We start from the raw sequence: 18,303 nt of genomic DNA, 5'->3' as shown, positions 1-18,303 counted from the left end.
CAAGATGTTGAAATTGTCATTCTATTTGACAGATATTCCAATTTTTTGGCCTGATCGTAATGCACACAACTTGGCTTAAAGCATTTAAGTTCTATAAGGCTATGCTTATGAAAAAAATCAAACACATTTTTACAAAACTGGAAGGTAGAAGTATTTAATTTTTAAAGACTGCCTCCAACAGTAACAGTACTATTTCATGACTGGTATTACAAATACTACAGCCACTATTTTGCACACTCATTAAAAATGATGTCTGGAGCTTGCAGCTCTTTTTCCAAAAAAAAAAAAAAAAAAAAAAAAAAAAAAAAAAAAAAAAAAAGCCACCCTTCAAAATGATGTAAGTCACTCAAAAACACTGTAAAGCTGGTCATCATTCCATTCCTGAAAATCCTCCATTTTTAGGATTTGGTAAATAAATATATTTTCCTTTTCCTTTTTGCCCTTGCCACTCTACACAGTCTCTTGCAGCTTTATTTTACGCCATCACCCAATATCACTGTCAGCACTCAGAGCAGAAGGCTGCTCTGTACTTCGTGCCTGCCTCTGAATTCATGACCAGAGTTTCACCCTCACCATGCACAGAAAACGAGCAGCCTTCATCTCTCCATTTACCCCCATTAAGTCAGTGCCATCATGTTCTCCCAGGAGAAAAGTGCAAGAGCTGGAACACCGCGAGCGACAGCAGCCAAGGACACTCAGAAATGAGGTCTGCCCTTGCTGCTCCTGGGCTGTGAAAAGGAAAGCTCCAAACTGCAGGGCAGTGACCATGTAGTGCTCCTTTTGAACACACACCAAGTGGCTGGGATGGAGCACATGCCCCAAACTGGGCTGTAATTTGCATGTAAAAATAGTGGGACTCGGTCCTAGACTGCACCAAAAGCAGGTTGTATCATAATTGTGTCATATCTAATTAAAGTCCAGATCACTGAAATACAGACTTGCCAGCATAGATACAAATGTCACTTGGTGGCCATAGTGGTTCTCAAACCTGCAGCTGGAACATAGCTCAGGACAGAAAAGTGTAAAAAAGCTACTGATTGAATAGCCTGATAGCTAGAATGTAGATTTTGCTTTGTTTTATAGTGTTGTATTAACACCTTACTCCAGGGAACGACAGGTTCTTGGATTTCAGAGATCCAGTTCAATTGGTACATGGAGTTACCACACTGATGGCTCTTGCACTCTGCCAGGAGACTTGAGGTAAATTCTTGGCTCAGGTTTGCAGTGAAAATAAGCAGGCAGCATTCATCTAGTCACCACTGATCCATAAATTACAATTAACCCCCCCAAATCTCAGCTTAAAAAGTGTTGGCCCAAAACATTGTGACAGCGTCTAGTAAAAAGAAGGTGCCTGACAAAATCTTAAATGTAGCTCTTGTAACCTGCCTCTTATCTATTCACAGGGAAAATCATCTTGGGACAGATGGATTCACAAAGTCAACAATTCAAACCAGACCAGAGAGCAGCCCTGCTCTGTGGAAAAGACTCTGACAGGGAAATAAGAGTCTATTTTTCTTCAATTTTGCAAACGTTGCAGCTGTGTATTGCTTAATAATTTAGTTTATTAAAGGCAACAACTGTCAAAACTATACAAACTAATTTGTCGTGCAGCAATTTTACATTATTGGAATCTTGTTATAATCTGACTAACGCACACGATCGCGTTCTAACCATGCCTATAATTGGGTTCTTGGCTCCACAGGCCTAAAGACAGTAATCCAAAACATCTTCCAATTACGCTGAAAAATATGCATGTTTGTGGGAAGCTACATTACTTAATTTTCAGACTCAATGGGCCTTTAATAATATGAGAGGGAGGAAAAAAATGTTTGCAGAAGGACATTTATTTGTGGTGCTACGCAGAAAATTGTGTGTTCGTGTAGGAAAACTCCACCTCAAAACCTATAAACACCAAAGCAACACTAGTGAGGTAGTTATGGAACACAAGACAAACTAAAGCAAAAACAATCAAAACTACATTCAGATGGAAGACTGAATTCCAAGTCTATAAATCCAAACCAAACAAGGATCCCAGCCATTAAAAAAGTCCATACTTTAAAACTCATGTGTGTGTGTGAGAGGCACTCATGAACTTCACTTGTTTACTTCCAACACATGAAACACTACTCCTGCTCACAACCCTCACAGGGCAGATGTGAAGTTCCTTGAATTTATTGGTAGATCAGAAGCAGCTCAAAAGACACAAGAACCTTGCAGAGGAACCATTGCTTCATATTCCCAGTGTCTGACAGACACTTCCAGTGCACCACCAGGACTGACAGGTCATTTTTAAGATGCCTGAAGTGTTGTGACCTGCTGCATTATTTGACAAACATTGTTTACAATTTTTAATACAAAAGGTTAGTAAGTAAATATTAAAAGGGTAAGCAAGATACACTTTTAACAGAGGGAAAAACACTGAAATTGCTACAGAATCTTTTAGGTTGGAAAAGACCTCTGAGATCATCAAGTCCAACCTACAACCTAACACCATGTCAATATATGAAATACAAGAGAATTTTTGCAAATTTTTCAAGTATTATGAGATTTTTTTTTTATTGCTAGAGAATAACAAAATATCTATAGATCTTGGTAGATCAAGACTGCACCTTGTGATGGGTTCCCATTATTACATGAGACTCAACAGGACTATGTTAAATACTGCCTGCAATAAGCATATGCATAGAGAAAAGAATCCCTGAGTCACAGGGAACTGAAAATAAAAACACGTACTGTCACGCAAAAAGAGTCAGAAAAATACACAGGGACAAAATCTTCAAAACAACCCCTCAGAGTCACTTCCAATATGCCTCAAACTGACTCTGAAATTAGAGAAATCAAACTTCATGTGTCCTGCAGAGGGTAAACGTGTGCCTGATTTATCCCCACACACAACCCCCAGCACCAGTGCATTACTGGTGTCAGCTCTGTCCTTCAGGCTGGACAAACACTGCCAGTTGCATTTTATCAATGGACAACAACCTCAAGCACTTCTTGAGGTGTCCTGGATCCCAAGTGATGCCTGCAACACCAACCAGCTCAGATCCCTGCACCTGTGACCCAAGATTTTAGGGATTGATTCTCTGCCCAGAGCTGCCCTCTGCACAGCAAAAGTACAGGAGAGCCAGGAAAAAACACCACCAACCTCCCAAAAAAACAAACAACAACCCAAACAAACAAAAGCACTTTGAAATTGCAATCTCTGGATATCTGCAAGAAAATGGAAGGAGGAAGCTTGCTCCAAGGGATCTGTCTATCCACTGCTTGTTTCACAACAGTGACACTGAACTATACTGGAACACAGACACAGCTTTGGAGAGACCAAATGCAAAAGAGCTCAGCACCTTTGGAAAGGCACAGAGGCTAAAAGCCCCACACAATGAGTCTGTCATCTATTGCCAATGCCATGCCCTGCAACCAGCCAAGAGTTGCAGCCCTCCCCAGCCTCCGCAGGGCAGGGAATTAAAGGGCAGAATGCTGTATATGCTTGTTTGCTGCTAATAAATGCTTTTTCTCACCTGCACCAAATGCTGCAAAGACCTTAATGCAGCAGATGCAGCGTGTGTTTGGGGGGAGCACGGGTGAGTTCCACGGGAACCACAGCAGGGTTTAATCCTACAACAGGAAACACTTTCTAGGACACAGTTTAAACCTCCTAGGACAGTAGCTAAATGAGTAATGCAAACTCTAGAGATAGTGGGAAGCAATTCTTGTTCCCTGTGAGTTGAGCACTCACAGCAAAGTTATTCACACAAGCGGGATGAGATGCAAAGACAACGCACTCAAATTCCACAGCTAACAGTCAAGGACCAGATACCACAGCACTGCTCTATGGAGTTAGGTGGAATACATTTAAAAATGTTTGCATGTGTGACAAAACAGATTTAAAGATGTCAGGCATGTACAAAGTACAATGAATCTCTCACACAGTCTTCCTTCCAATTCAATTAAGAATTCATTAAAAGGAAAAATATCACATATGCTTATCAATTTACAGATGAATGTGAGTGTGAGAGAAAAGGCAGCAGACTGGGGGAATAGGTAGATAAATTCAACCCTATGTTGAAGTTTGTCCCATCAGAGCAAACAAAAACATCACATCTCTTTGGCACAGTAACACACATGCTGTGAGAAGCAGCGAGCACTTGAATGCATGTTTTATTCTGATCCCAAAGGACCAAGCTGCCTGTGAGATGCTCCTTCCTATTTTATTCCTCTTCAATTTTTCTTTGAGCTACACACTCTCAATGGAAAAAAACAACTAGAAACTGCTCTGTGTTCCACTTTAAACACAGGAAAACATACAGGCATGATGCTGATTTAGGACTCACAAATGCAGGTGAGATGTAGACAATGCATCACTGGTTTTCCTCTTAGGCCTTGCTTCACTTCCCTCAGTGGTTGAAGTGTGATTACTTTGAAACTGTCATCCTCACAAAGTGGGTTTGAAGAACACACCAACTTTGCTATCAAGCTTTTGATTGCAAAGCCTGAACGTTACTGAAGCTAAAGTTTCAGAATTAAACATGTACGCAAAGAAGGATACACAGCATAGATGAATAATATATGCCTATAAATAAGCAGAAAAATAGACTTAAAATATCCACATAACTATTAATTAGTTATTAATATTAGATCACTGGTCTATTTCCTTTCAAATTAGCCACCCACTAGCAAAATGTCAATTGCAAAACAAGAGACTATATTTATAGTACAACCTACTTTGAGTTTTGAGTGACATGTCAGCCACTGCTCAATTACAATACCCCTATTGTGTGCATTCCCAAATTAATACCTAACTTTCATTACAGGCAACTATACGTGCAAAAGCCATGTTGGATTTTAATAGTCTTTATTACACCATGTAAGCTGGTGCAAACATTTTTCCATCTAGAAGTCTACCAAAAGAAAATAAAAAGTAGAGTTAAGTAATACACTGGAATGAAGCTGAGTGGGACACTGGACACAGTGATGCTCGGAGGAGTGAGTGTCCAGGAGATGGTGGTAAGAAATTCCTGGACCTGATTTTATTGTTTCCCAGAGAAAGACTGGTTTTGATTGCTGGTACCACAAGCAGTGTGCTGTGAGATGCAGTACAACATATTACTCCTTCTTTAGACTGGATTTAAATGGAAGAGTCACCAACAAAGTGGAAAAGCCCCAAACTCCTCCAGCAAAACTTGACTGTGTTGGGGACTTTGGAAGAGGAGAGTTACGTTTTTAAAGAATATTGCCTGTTTCACTGAGTTTTCTTCTAGTTCAGGTTTTGTGATTTGCCCTGAAAACACTTCTCCTCCCTTTATCTCTCCAGATGCCTTGCACTATCTGCAGAAGAGCAGAAAAAAGAGCATCCTGCAGAGGATGCTCAGTGAATATGGAAAGCTGGCAGGAAAAACCCTGCCAACACACACGAAACTGCCTCAAGCCTTCTGCTGAGAGAGAAGCAGGACTGATGGTTTCAGGTATGTCTGCCATGGAGAGAAAACAGAAATGGAAACAGAATTATATAGAAACAGTTCTTGAAACAAACTTAAGACTAAGGAACACCATCCCATCAACAACAGGTGATCTGTATTCATGTTTCAGTGGATAATAATCCATTTTTACAGTTGTACAGAAGAATAATTTGGAATACTCAGAAACGTTGGAAAGACAGACTTGAACAGAAAAACAAATCATTGCTGCTCAGCTTTTCTCTTGGTATAAAATCACATCACTTCCCATCAGCTTGCAGGAGCACACTCTTAATAATGCCATTTACAGAACTTCCTTCTACAGCTAGTTCTTTGAATCTTGAAAAAAAATTTAAAATTCACCCTCTTAGCCTTAAGATTTACACAAAACCACGAGGCCTGTGCCAGCTGTTTAATTTCTCATGTATTTATGCATACCAAAGTACTTGTACAAAGAAATCAATTGTAGCTGTAACTAATATTGCACGTTGCCAATTCACCTTTAAATCCAAGGGGAGTGAAGAGAATCCTGAGTTAAGACCATCATTTGCTGTCTGGGAACAGGATTGTCTGTGGTTTTCCATTTCCTAAATTTTCTTTTGATCCTAAAATTCACTCTAACACTAGAACTATCAAAAAACTACATGAAAAAAAAAAAACAGGAGAAGGAAACAAAATCTGCAAGAAACAAATATAAAGCTAGCTGGGATGCAAAGCCATTTTCATCATGTGGGTTATTTTTATATCCATTGTATACTTTATTTTTTCTAGCAACTGCTACACTTAAAAGCAAAAAAGCTGCAAGGTACTCAAAAAGAAGGTAAGAAAGAAGACACAAATGTGATTTCATCCATTCCCTGATAGGCTTTTTCTTTAGGTATACTAAAAGTATTTAAACCTGAAGGAGATCATTTAAAAAGTGTTCAGGATTATTACTTGACCAGCTTAGTAAAAGTCTCTATTAAAAGCAAATTTCACTCAAGCAACAGCTGTAGGAATCCATGTGTTTTACAGTTCTGAATAACAACTGGAGGCCAGCAATCAATAAGCAGTTTTGCCTCTGTAGCTGTAACACCACAACCACCCTCACACTACCTGCTTTATATAAAACCAGTACCTAGTCAAGACCTAGTCCACATCTTCTGATTTTTCTTCTATTCCAAATCATTCTACTTGCAACAATCACATTAAAACTTGCAAATACTATCAGCAGTAGGAAAACATTATTTTCTTTTTATTTTTTAATTACACTTACCCTAGGCAAAATTTGCTTTACAGAGGGAAGGACATTTAATATAATTTTTTATGGTTTCATTTAATCTTTATTAGAAAGAGGGATAGAATTTAGAGGCTTGGGTATGTTATGGAGATGAAGGTAAGTGGTTTTCTAGTAAGTCCTGCCTCATACATATCAATCAAAAAATCCACACCAAAAGTTTCTTCAAATCACAAGGAAAAAAAAAATAATCAAGCAAACAATGGACACTTTACCCCTTTTGCTGACAGATGAACACCCTTTTGTAAATGTTGTATTTTCAGACTATTATATATCCTGCGGGTTCCGTGACACTGCTGAGGGAACGAATTTCCAGCAGACAAACCACAGGCTCCACAGTCAGCCTAAGGTGATCTCCTGGTAAGAGGATTCTCCCTCCAACATGCCACAGAAGCTGCCTTTCCGCTGAATTTAACCTAATTAATTGAAATTATTGTCACTGGCTATCCCGTTATGTAACCACAGGAACAATAAACCCTTTGCCATGGTGCTCTTCACCTGAACTGCAGTTTGGAAAGGAGCAAAATGCAATGAGCCTGTGCAGCAGAGCAAGGAAAGCAGGCAGGGTTATTCATGAACACAACCTGGGCAACACCGAGGGCAAACGGGGGTGCAGGGTTTGGAAGGCAGGCAGAGGCACAGGATGAGGCAGCACTGTCAACTGATCATGGACTTGAGCTTCAGCTCCTTCATCTGCTAGAAAAGCTACTCAAAATATACCAAAAATGTTATTTTGTGCCTCGGGTCATGCGAACTGGTCGGTGTGTTCAGCATAGCACACTCGGATGAGAAGAGGCTCATTGGAGATATGCCACAAGATACATTTGTGAAAAACAAAAATAGCTCATTTTGTCATGAAGACAACTGAGAGCACTTGCAAGTAGTTAGAGGTTTGGAGAGCTTTCTAGGCCTGTTGTACTTTAGGTTTATACATATAGAATATAATGTTAGAAATGCTTTGAAAAGTTAATAGCAGATCTGTTTTTGTTCCTTTTTATATTGAGATGCAAACTGTTTAAGCATTAACTACCCTTGACAATGCAATTAAAACCTGACCCATTTCTAGACACAAACGACCTGCATTTTTCACAGCACAGCCATATATAACCAAATTCATCTCTATTTACCCTGCCCCTCAATTCCATTTGCAATTCTGAAATCTGAGGAAAATAAACAAAACAAAACAAGGCTACCAGAAATCAGTGCCTGGGAGGAAAACGAGCAGGTACCATGCAGAGGAGGGGTGGCCACCCCCTCAGCTCTGATTCCATGACTTGTAGAGAAGGAAAAGTCAAACAAGTCTATGTGCAAAGTTTTTATCACTGTTCTGCACTCTAAAACAGACAGCAAGTGAATTACAAGGCTGCAAATCCAGGATTATATAAAACCAAAAAACCTCTGGCAGTCATCATCTTTACTACTGAGTATAAATCACAAAATGCACTGATACGAACCCTTGTAAAATCTCTGATGTGGTTTTATACACACTTGGATAAAATGGAGTGGTACAAAAACATCTACAAAACACACACACAATTAAAAAGCAACACATGCAAGGGATCATGGTGATTTTACTCATTTCACTTAAAATGTTGCTGTTCTACTTCAGGCACGTCTCTCTTTGCTCAAGGAACCTTCACAACAACTACAGCCAGACATAATGAACAGTCTTATTATGTCCCTTTATCTGAATAACAGCATCATCCAAAAAATCCCTTTCTGAGATGGGGCCCCCGTTGTGCTAAGGTTGCACAAACCCGTAGGACTTCGTTCCTGTGCTGAAGAGATTGGAATCTCACCAGACAAGGTCAATAAACAACACCAAAGGTCAACAACAAAGTCTCTTGTCCAGGACTTTTGTTGTTTTGTTTTAATATATATTCCCTTAAACCATCTGCTACTCTCTTATGGACCAAGGTCCTTCAGAGTCAGTATCACTGCTGCTGCCAGGTCTGTCCTCCTAGCAAACCCATTAAATTTTTTTTTAAAAAGTAAAGATTCCTCTTCTGTGGAACACAAAATACACTGAGGAGTTTTCCATGGTAATGGAAGTGCTGAGATGTAACATGACTTTTCTAGACATTCCTGAAAGTGCCAGCTGTTACTGAGTTAAGACAAATACAATGTTGAATATTGTCATCTTTATCTAAATTCAGTAACTTCTCTGGCCAGTGGAATGAAATATTTGTAGTACCAAATGAGGATTAAATGCTAGCCCTTGGTTTATTTTTTAAAAAGAGCTATATAAAGAGCTATGTAACAAATCTAATTGTGTCTGGAAAAAACAAACAATATATAGCTGGTAGTGAGAGGATGGGATTCTCTTATTTTCCAACCATACAGAACCAGCCTCCTGCAGGAGGTCCTTGCTCAGCCCCAGCAAGCCCAGCACAAACACAGGCACTGAGCTACACCAGAGCTGAGCAAGCAGAGAAGTGTTTTGCAGGAGCAGGCTGAGAGAGGGAAGGTAAAAGCATCACAGGAAAAGGCACTTTTTTCTGTTCTTGGCTCTGGCTGTTGGGCTGAGTTAGGGAATGCCTTATTACACAGCTGAAGCTCTAGAAATTTGCAGCCATTATCCTAGTGTGAGGAAAAATGTTACACAGGCACTTCTGCCTGGCTACGATTCTTTCTTCACTCAGCAAATGCTTAGTAGATTTAAGGTTTCCAAAAGAAATTATTTTTTTTCCTAGGTGTTACTGAAACAATCCATACAGCTCGCTTAGATCTGGTTTGAAGTGATAAATAAATGCATTTCCTACAGTGAAGTCCACACTTCACAGATCCTGCAATTCTCCTGTACCAAGATAAAATGAGAGAAGGAAAAAGCAAAACCCCTACTTCAAAATGCTGCATTTTGGAGGATTTTATGGCATTCACACAACAGAAACAATTGTCCCCCTCCTCCTTTTCAGTATATTCCTTTTCATTTAACCCAAGATGTCCAACATAAATCCTCCTAGGAATTCACAGCAAGTTAGGGAACACTTTGCTTTTTGACAAATCCTCTGTGCTTAAGGAATGCAAGTGTTTCCTTCACCCAATTCTTCAACTAAGCTTCCTAATTATAGCACTCTTACAGGATTTCAACATATGCTGGCAGAGGCGCTGCGTATCACACTGAATTTCAAGCTGAGGTAGCCACAAAACTGCTCTTCAAACCCTCCAAAACCACGCACAGGGTAAGACTGCACTGTCATTTCTCAACCCTGACGCAGTGTGCAGCGAGCTGCTTGTGGAAACCAGCCACAGCATCATCTTCCCAATTGTCCTAAGTGCTACTCTGCTCCCATAAACCATCCAAGGCAGGGCTGTGAATTCACCCACTTCCCATCCTCTAGCACATCTTCCAGTTGACCCCTTGGTGATTTTCATGGGTGTAGCCAGAGAGATGCGTGAGGCAAGGCTGGATTTATTTCAAATAAATTATTTCTCTGATGTGAATTAATTTTTCAGTGGAAGATTCCTGCAGATATAGCACTGCAAATACACAAATGCCATGCTGCCAGGGCAAGAGAATAAGGAAGGAAATGTGTTTACTCTGTGACCCAGACCCCCCTCCTGGGATCCCCAAGCTCCTTTCCCTACAAACCGCTGGAGATTTTTCACCAGCTGAGTTACAAGTCACAGAAATATGCAGAACAATTGACTTCACTTCAGCTGCAATGCTTTTTTCTTCAAAAGCAAGCACAGAGGTTCCTAACTTATGAGTCCTGCATAGCTGACATCTTTTTAAGTTGATGTCACGCATCACAGCTGTAACTTGGCACTTCTAGTAACACTCTGCTCAAGATTTGCCTTTCCTGATGTTTCTCCATTCCTGCACTTGCAAAACGTCCCACATCTATCTTGGGGTAACAACAGAACCTCAGGAATCCTAAAAATGACTATTTTTTCCCCATAGGTTTGCTATGTATAGATGCCACGAGTTCTTTTCGGAATGATTTAGAATTTGCGCACATAACACTCCTTTTTCAAAGCATAAATTTAAAGATTTACATAACGGATTAAATGGTCTTCCAAATCAGACAAAAATGAGTCCAGGACTTGCTGATGTGCTTCTGAATTTGCTGAACTATACTGTTTCTGATCATTACACTGTTTTCTCACAGGCTGCAGTTTTTGTCCCGTATTCCCAGCTCCCATGAATTCCAGACACTTGGACATTAGGACTAAGACATTTCAGAGGATCACACACAACACTCATTCCTCTGCCAAATACGCCACAATCCCCACCCAACTGTGGACAGACTGAAAAGCAGTCTGATGAAAATGGGAAGTCTTAACAGACACAGTCCAAGTGCAAGTCAACCTCAACAGGGCAATCCCCACAACTGCCTTGACATGGGCATTTTGAAAGACAAAAATATCAGTTTATTTAGTTTGCATTATGATGAAAAAGAAATTCAACTGAAATACATAGATGACCATAGAGACACGTGTGAATAAAAAAAACCACAAGCCACCAAACAAAAAACCAAAACAAAACGGCAACAGTTGTTCCTGTGGGCAATGAGGAGGCCAATCTGCTGAGGTATTTCTGTCAGCTTCAGCAAAAAGGAAGTTAAAAGAAAACTGGATGGGTCAGTGGAAGCAACTTTGCTCCACAACAGCCTATTCACCACAGCTCCCAGTCTGAGCCAAGAACTGGGACATGCAGGAGTGTGCTCACCAACTGGGGAGGACTTTAAAACAGGAACCTTGTAAACTGCAGCTGCATAGGAAAAATCTTAATAACCAAAATGGAACGGTTCAGCAAAAAAAGGATTTTGTTTTCAGAAAAAGTTAAATATAAATATAAAAGAAGCCAGGAATTAGGCCAGTGGAAAGGTATGCCAACAATCTATTCTAAGCTGCATTCACAGGCACAAACTCAAACACATACCAGTTACTTGCTTGTCATAAGTATGAAATATGTACAAGAAAAGGCAGCAATGATCTTGCCTAAAGAGCAGCACATCACCTTGGGGTATCAATGGTAGGAAATATTAAGTTTTATTTTATCTTCTATTTAGAGCAAAACCCCAGCATCCCTAATGTGGTTTCCATTTGCTATTTACGTAATTAAGTCACCTCCTCACAGTTCAAATACCCTCACTGAGTGCTCAGGTTACTCCCAATTTCCCAGATGGTCAGTCTCCAGAAAACACCATCTGAGCCTCAGCCACTTCTTGGTTAAATCCATTCTGACGGCTTATTAGTAGAATAATTTATCAGCTGTTAAAAGAATATTTGTTACAAATTTGTTTTCTATGTAAATCAGGTTCCATGAACTAGGATGGAATTCCAGCCTTTTCAAATGCATTTTAATGTGAAATGCTGACATCAAGTCTTAACTTCATTTGATTATTTTTTCTGTTTATGTTATTAGCAACCAGTTTTTCTGGCACTCTTTCCTGTTCCAGTTCAATCACTCGGTTGAATTACTTGAACTCCTGCTGAACTGCACCAAAAAAAGGAAAATTAACTAATGCCTCATTTGATCTTGTGACCATAAAACTTGTGTTTTCATTCCCTCTTTAACCTTTGACCATCTATTTTCCCCTTAATTTGTGCGTTATGTACCTGATAGTTTTACATTTGTTTCTTTTATTCATGAAAAAAGACTCTGCTCTGATGGCTGATCTGCCCTCTGTTCATTTTAACCACCAGCGACTTTATTCTGGATTCTCATCAGTAAGCACACACTTAAAATCACTTCTTCATAGCCTATCATGTATATGTTGTTTGCCTTACTGTATGCCCTTTTCCAGAAGTGCATGGCTGTTCTCATAAAAAGTGTCAGCTAAACTGAAAGAGAAAACAAGTTGTAAGACAGTGAAAAGGCTGATTTTGACAAAGCTCCTTTGCCAGTTTCACAGAATCAGCTGAGTTGGAAGACACCCACAAGGGTCATCAAGTCCAACTCCTTGCCCTGCACAGAACCATTCCCACTTTCACACCACATGCCCAGTTTATTACTTTATTCAGGTCCTTTCCTTTTCACATTGTTATGATGGACTTGAATTTAACTTCTGCTATTGGGTTTGGCTTTTTTTTAAAACAGTTGTTAAACATCTGAACACAGGACAAAACATTTTTTAAACACATGTAGACTGTAATAAAATATGGTCCATCTACTGCTGAAAGAAATTAAATGAAAGGGGAAGATTTCATGAATATCATTAATGAGGTCAAAGATTCCAATTATGGCTCACATTTGACATCAATACCCTCCACTTGTGTGAATATTAAATTCATGGATGCCAATACTACATACATATTCTCAGTATGGGTTTCAAATCCCTTGTCTTGAACAGTTTCTTATATTTGTTCACTAAATTACAATAAGAACGCTACACATGACTATTTACAAATATGGATGCACTAAGACACTGACTACAATTTTTGCTTCTAATCACTGGGTGAACTAAAGACTTGGAAAGCAAATACAGGCTTCTAGCCTTGCCATCCATGCTGATGGCCACACAGGGTCCTGGTTTTTGAAGGCCAGCAGGTCTCTGTTTCTCCTAAGTAAATAAAAGTCAGCATCAGCAGTGTCACTCCACACAGGCTACAGACTTCCTACTGTTCTGCAGCAATATTCATTTTATCTCCAGCATCAGCAATGCTGAAAGTACTTTCACTTCTGTTAACTTGAGCTAACATCAACTTTCTGTTGACAAGAAGGAAACCAGGATCAAGGCCTGATGATAGAAGTGACACATTGACGACAGGGTCTCTGTAAAATCAGCCTTGCTCTTCTGCAGATGGCAACACTTGAGCTGGGACACAAAAGAGCCTGTCCTTGGGTTTTCTCTACAACATCCTACTTCATATACACCCAAAAGCCAGTTTAATTTTTTAACTATGCAACAAACTTTGTCAATGTCGAGAAGACTTTGTGTTGCATTTCTAATTCTTTCATATAATAGACCAGGAAAAGGGTCATTTCAGATTATACAACTTCACTTCTGGCAGTGAACCCAGAGTAGAGACACAAAATCCCCCTCTCCTCTGAAGCACATGGCATGCTGATCAAGTGAGATATAATCTAATGTTAACAACACTACTATTATCTATTGAACCCACCCCAGTATAAGCAGCAGAGACAGAAAAAACCTAAGGCAGGGAAGTAAAGCAGAGGAAGACAATAACAAAAAAACACAGAGTAAACCAGCTTTAAGAGAAGACAACCCATTGCAGCAAAAGCATCCTCTTTTCAGGTACATTTAAGACTTAAAACCGAGGAATGTGGATAAGGAATAGCAATGGCCCTCATCCTGTTTTAGAAGATGTTCTTCTAGCTTGAGATATTGGCCCAGTTCCCTTTGCTCTTGCACTGCACTGGGCACCTGCCAGGGGCTAAATACCCTGGCTGCTTAGATAATTACATATTTATGATTTTGCCGAGAATTCTTAGTCAAAGCTTATTTTTGAACTGTAAAATGCTTAGAGAAACAGCAGAGAAAGTTCTCTGACAAATGCTACTTCAAAACGGAGCCAACACTTAAATTTTTTAAAGGACGTTCATTTCCGTTTCAGTTGATTCATTCAGTGGTGAACTTTAATGGCAGAAAAAGGAGAAAAGGGGGTGCTTTCCCTCTCACTCAGAAAGGGATCTTGCTAGTCTGTTTAACTTGTTCTGTATAAAGAAACAGAAAATTCAAAAACCCTTCCAAAAATGATTCAGAATGGTGTACTTACAATTTTTAATGCTTAACACAGTTTTCACCCTACCACACGATGGAACTTTTCTTTGGTATCACATTATTAGTAGTATTTCCTCTTCCACACATAAACCACTAAATTAGCTAATTCATGCTGTTCCAATAAACAGAACTGATGTATGAACATTTTGAAATATAGTTGTTTAGCCACAAATATAATTTTTTATCACACAAAATACATTGCCCTTCACCTTCCTTCATTGATGACAGCATCCACTGATTTCAGAAAGAGCAAAACAGTACAAAATTTCATGTTGTCAATTATTTTAGACTATTTCGGAACCTGCTAGAAATAAATATTTAATTTTTTTTTTTTCTTTTTAGGGCTGCACTCCATAAACTGTACAACCAACAATCTCAATAATAAATTTCATAGGCACTTTTAGGCCCTACTGTTCAAAGTGCTTTCAAGCCTGGTTAGCTTTATGCAAGCTCTTTATTTATATCTCAAAAGAATTACTCCTACACTAGAAGTTACATGCATGCACATACATTTGTATTTTGTAGAATAAGGGCCTTAGTCTTGCAGGGTTATTTATTCTGAATCAATTATTCTAGGCTCTTGAGGGCAACATCTTTAGTACTGTCAAGTTCCATGAACTCTGGAAAGCAGGGGTCCTGTTCCAGTATAATGACACCCGACCTTCAGCTCCACCACCTCACAAAGAGCTGCTCGTCTGCAGATGCTCATTTTATGTACCTGTAGTGGAGAGATGCCATTCAGCTCCTCTTGAAACAAAGCCAGGTTTGCAATTCCAGTGCAAAAACCTTGGAGCTAGCGGCACAGACCTCCAGCTGTCCTTGGCAGGTGCCAGCAGAGACAAGGCTTCCACACCAAACCCAACTCTCCAGCTCATATCCCTCCCCTGGCTGTCTTCCTTTGCATGGAAGCATTTTAACATGCTGGCCTGGCAGAGCAGCATTGGGTGGCTTTAGCTGCTGGGGAGGCACAGGCTAATAGTTACATCCATTTATCTATTCACTTGTCTTCTGTAAGGTCACAGGACAACCTGAAGGCACCAGAGAGGTGTTCAAATCAAAAACAACTTACTGCAGTCTTGGGGAAATTTCTGCTGACATCTTCTAGTCCCTTAATTTTGGAGTGATTTATTCCTTCTTCCCAGCTCCTCCAAGCCCTCTGCTGTTCCTGAGCTAAATCCCCTGCCCAGGTAATTACACTGAAACGTTGCACCCATGGAATTTCCTGGCCCAAGAGACTCAGTGCCTGCAGAGCTGTTCTATAACATCTCCTAAGTGTAGGAACAGTTGACATAACACACAATAGGTGTGTTACCCCCTCAAAACACAGTATAATGTGTTCACCTAAGAGCAGGCAGCACTGAACAGAATGGATTTAAATCACCTACTTGGTATTCCCCCCAAGACTGTGAGGACATGCCTCAGTTGTTGATGACATTGCTTGCCTGAGGACTAGGTAATTTTGTGTTCACTGCCTATCCTCAGACTGTGCCTGTGCCAGTGTGTAATAAACAGTGACATCCTCTATTCTGCATGAGACTTTTTAACTGATCGGGGGTCCATCTTTGTCAAGCCATCCATGTAAAGGCTCAGAACCTGGACACTGTTTTTCAGGCTGCCTGAAAACAAGCACATTGCCCTGCTTGAGTCCTTCACAGCCTTTTCTGCAAAATTAAACCTATCCCAGCAAGCTGTCATGAGAGCACTAACTGGTAGCTCTCACCTTTCTGTAAGTTCCTGTGTGCACATTCCATTCTGTATTTCTAGATTTAGATCTACATCTATATGTGTGTATAAATACATGCACAGATAAGCACACTCCTATATTCCCACATCTGTTTATGTGCACACACACAATCCTGCTTCAATGACTTGCAAAGGCAGAAAGGCAAACTGGTTTGCTTCCAAAACTCACAAAAAAGCCTTGCAAGATACAGTGGAAAAATCTCTCTTGGGTAAGCTACCTGTTCCATCACATAATAAGAAAATTTATTTGCTAAAGCCATTGTTGAAATCCTGATGTCATCTTTTGCTTAGACCAAAGACCCAAGACTTTAATTTTTTATTTCCAATACATTCATTAATTCTTGTGAACACAGATTAAGTACCCAGTTAGCAGCCTCTAAATGAACCTTAAAATCCTAGAAAAGTAGCATTAGACACTTGGTTTCCTGCAATTACCAGGCCGTTTTTCATTAAGTCTTTGCATCTTTCCTTTGACATTGTGAGGAGCGTTGAATTTGGCTGGAAGAATGGGAAGGAGAACTTATGCCCACTGAACACAGCCATGCTATATCACAACATAAATATTGAATTTTCTGAAGGATTGACAATAACTACAATAATTTTTAAGGAGTGACTAGTATTTCACCCTATTTGGTTTATCAGTTAACATATACATAACATATATATGTATAGCATAACATAATATGATGAAAATAAAAAACAAACTTATTTTAATTACCTTGAAAATTGAAAAGCTAAGAAAAAAATAGAAGAGAATGCAGTATGTGTAAACTGTTATTTTTATGTTTTTACTGCTAAGAAATGGAACTGACAATCAGGATTAAAATGTGACCAAAAATGCTACAACCATTTCTCAAGGGAATCAGAAATTGATTTCTTATTCAAATATATGTGTTGAACATGGGTAACCATGGTTAAAGCACATCCTGTTTGGGAGATGTACACAGCTTGCTTTCTTCAGTGACCTCTGGCCCACACTTTGTTTACACACAGAAAAGAGAAAAATGTAATAAAAACCTATAAAAGTCTTTTTTACTGAACAGGTTTAGTTACAGTTACTTTGGGGATGGTGAAAAATGCGTCTAGCTTGTCTCTTAAATCTACATTCAAACTATTTCAAAGTTAATCAGAGGTGAGTAATGGATCAGAAATCTCTTGAATAATAAAGTATAACAACTTAGAGCACAAAAACAGCCCTCAAAGAAAAGAGTGGGGAGTACTTCACTTCACTGCAAGTAACATTGAGTATATTTTATGATCACTGTAACAACTACCATGCCCTTGAGACTGTGCAATTCTGAATTGCTAATATAATTTGTAGGGGGAAAATTAGGACAAAATGCAGTAACATTTCAAGCACAGACTCACAGTATTTTAAAATTTTATGAAGTATAAGGACTAGGTTAATATGAAATGAGTCATGTTTTTAAGAGAGGCAGTAATACAGATCAGTATCTTAAATCATAACTAAAATAACACTCAACCACTAGAAAATAAAGAAAACAGAGTAGTTTTTTGCTGGAAAAAGGTCAACAACAACAATGAAGATTTAACAATACTAGAAAAGGCTGAGACCACTGCTCATTTCAGGACAGAGAAGTTAAAACACCAGTCTGAATGACCAGGTAAATGCTATTGTTCTCACTCAGTTCATGCCAAATCAATATAAACTCTATTCATATCAACTCTGAGCCTAAAAACCAGACTGTTAAACAACATGCATGCTTAGTGCAGATCTTCTGATTACAGAGGTATATTTGCTTTACTTTGTGACAAATATATTACATTTCACTCCATGATGTCTTTGGGAGTTAACAGAATTGCTTACTACCTCAAAAAGTAAAGGAGTTACATCCAAGCAAACTCTCTTTGAGCATCATTTTCCTCACAGGGCAAAGACAGTGGAGTTGCAAAGGTATGAGTGAGGCTGCAATTGATTTACATATTCTTTAGATCCACATGCAAACCAAAGGAAACCAGCTCAGCTCTCAGATCCAAAATTGAGTTTTCAAAGCAAGCAGTTCAAAATATCACCCCTTTAACTTCTGTACTGAGCACAATGATCTAGAGATGCTTCAAATACAGAACTCACACTGGCACTTTATGCATTTAATTCTAAAGGCTACTGCTGAAGGTACCA

At 39.3% G+C, this 18,303-nt stretch overlaps 1 protein-coding gene across 1 annotated transcript in view; it reads right to left on the bottom strand.

The window, feature by feature from the left end:
- Window positions 1–18,303, bottom strand: part of TBL1XR1 (TBL1X receptor 1) — a 105,344-nt gene that overhangs the window by 39,797 nt on the left and 47,244 nt on the right.

The sequence above is a fragment of the Catharus ustulatus genome, chromosome 10 (assembly GCF_009819885.2).
Source record: "Catharus ustulatus isolate bCatUst1 chromosome 10, bCatUst1.pri.v2, whole genome shotgun sequence".
Lineage (NCBI taxonomy): Eukaryota > Metazoa > Chordata > Aves > Passeriformes > Turdidae > Catharus > Catharus ustulatus.
Note: the sequence above shows the minus strand (reverse complement) of the source record. Positions and strands in the feature narration are given on the sequence as shown.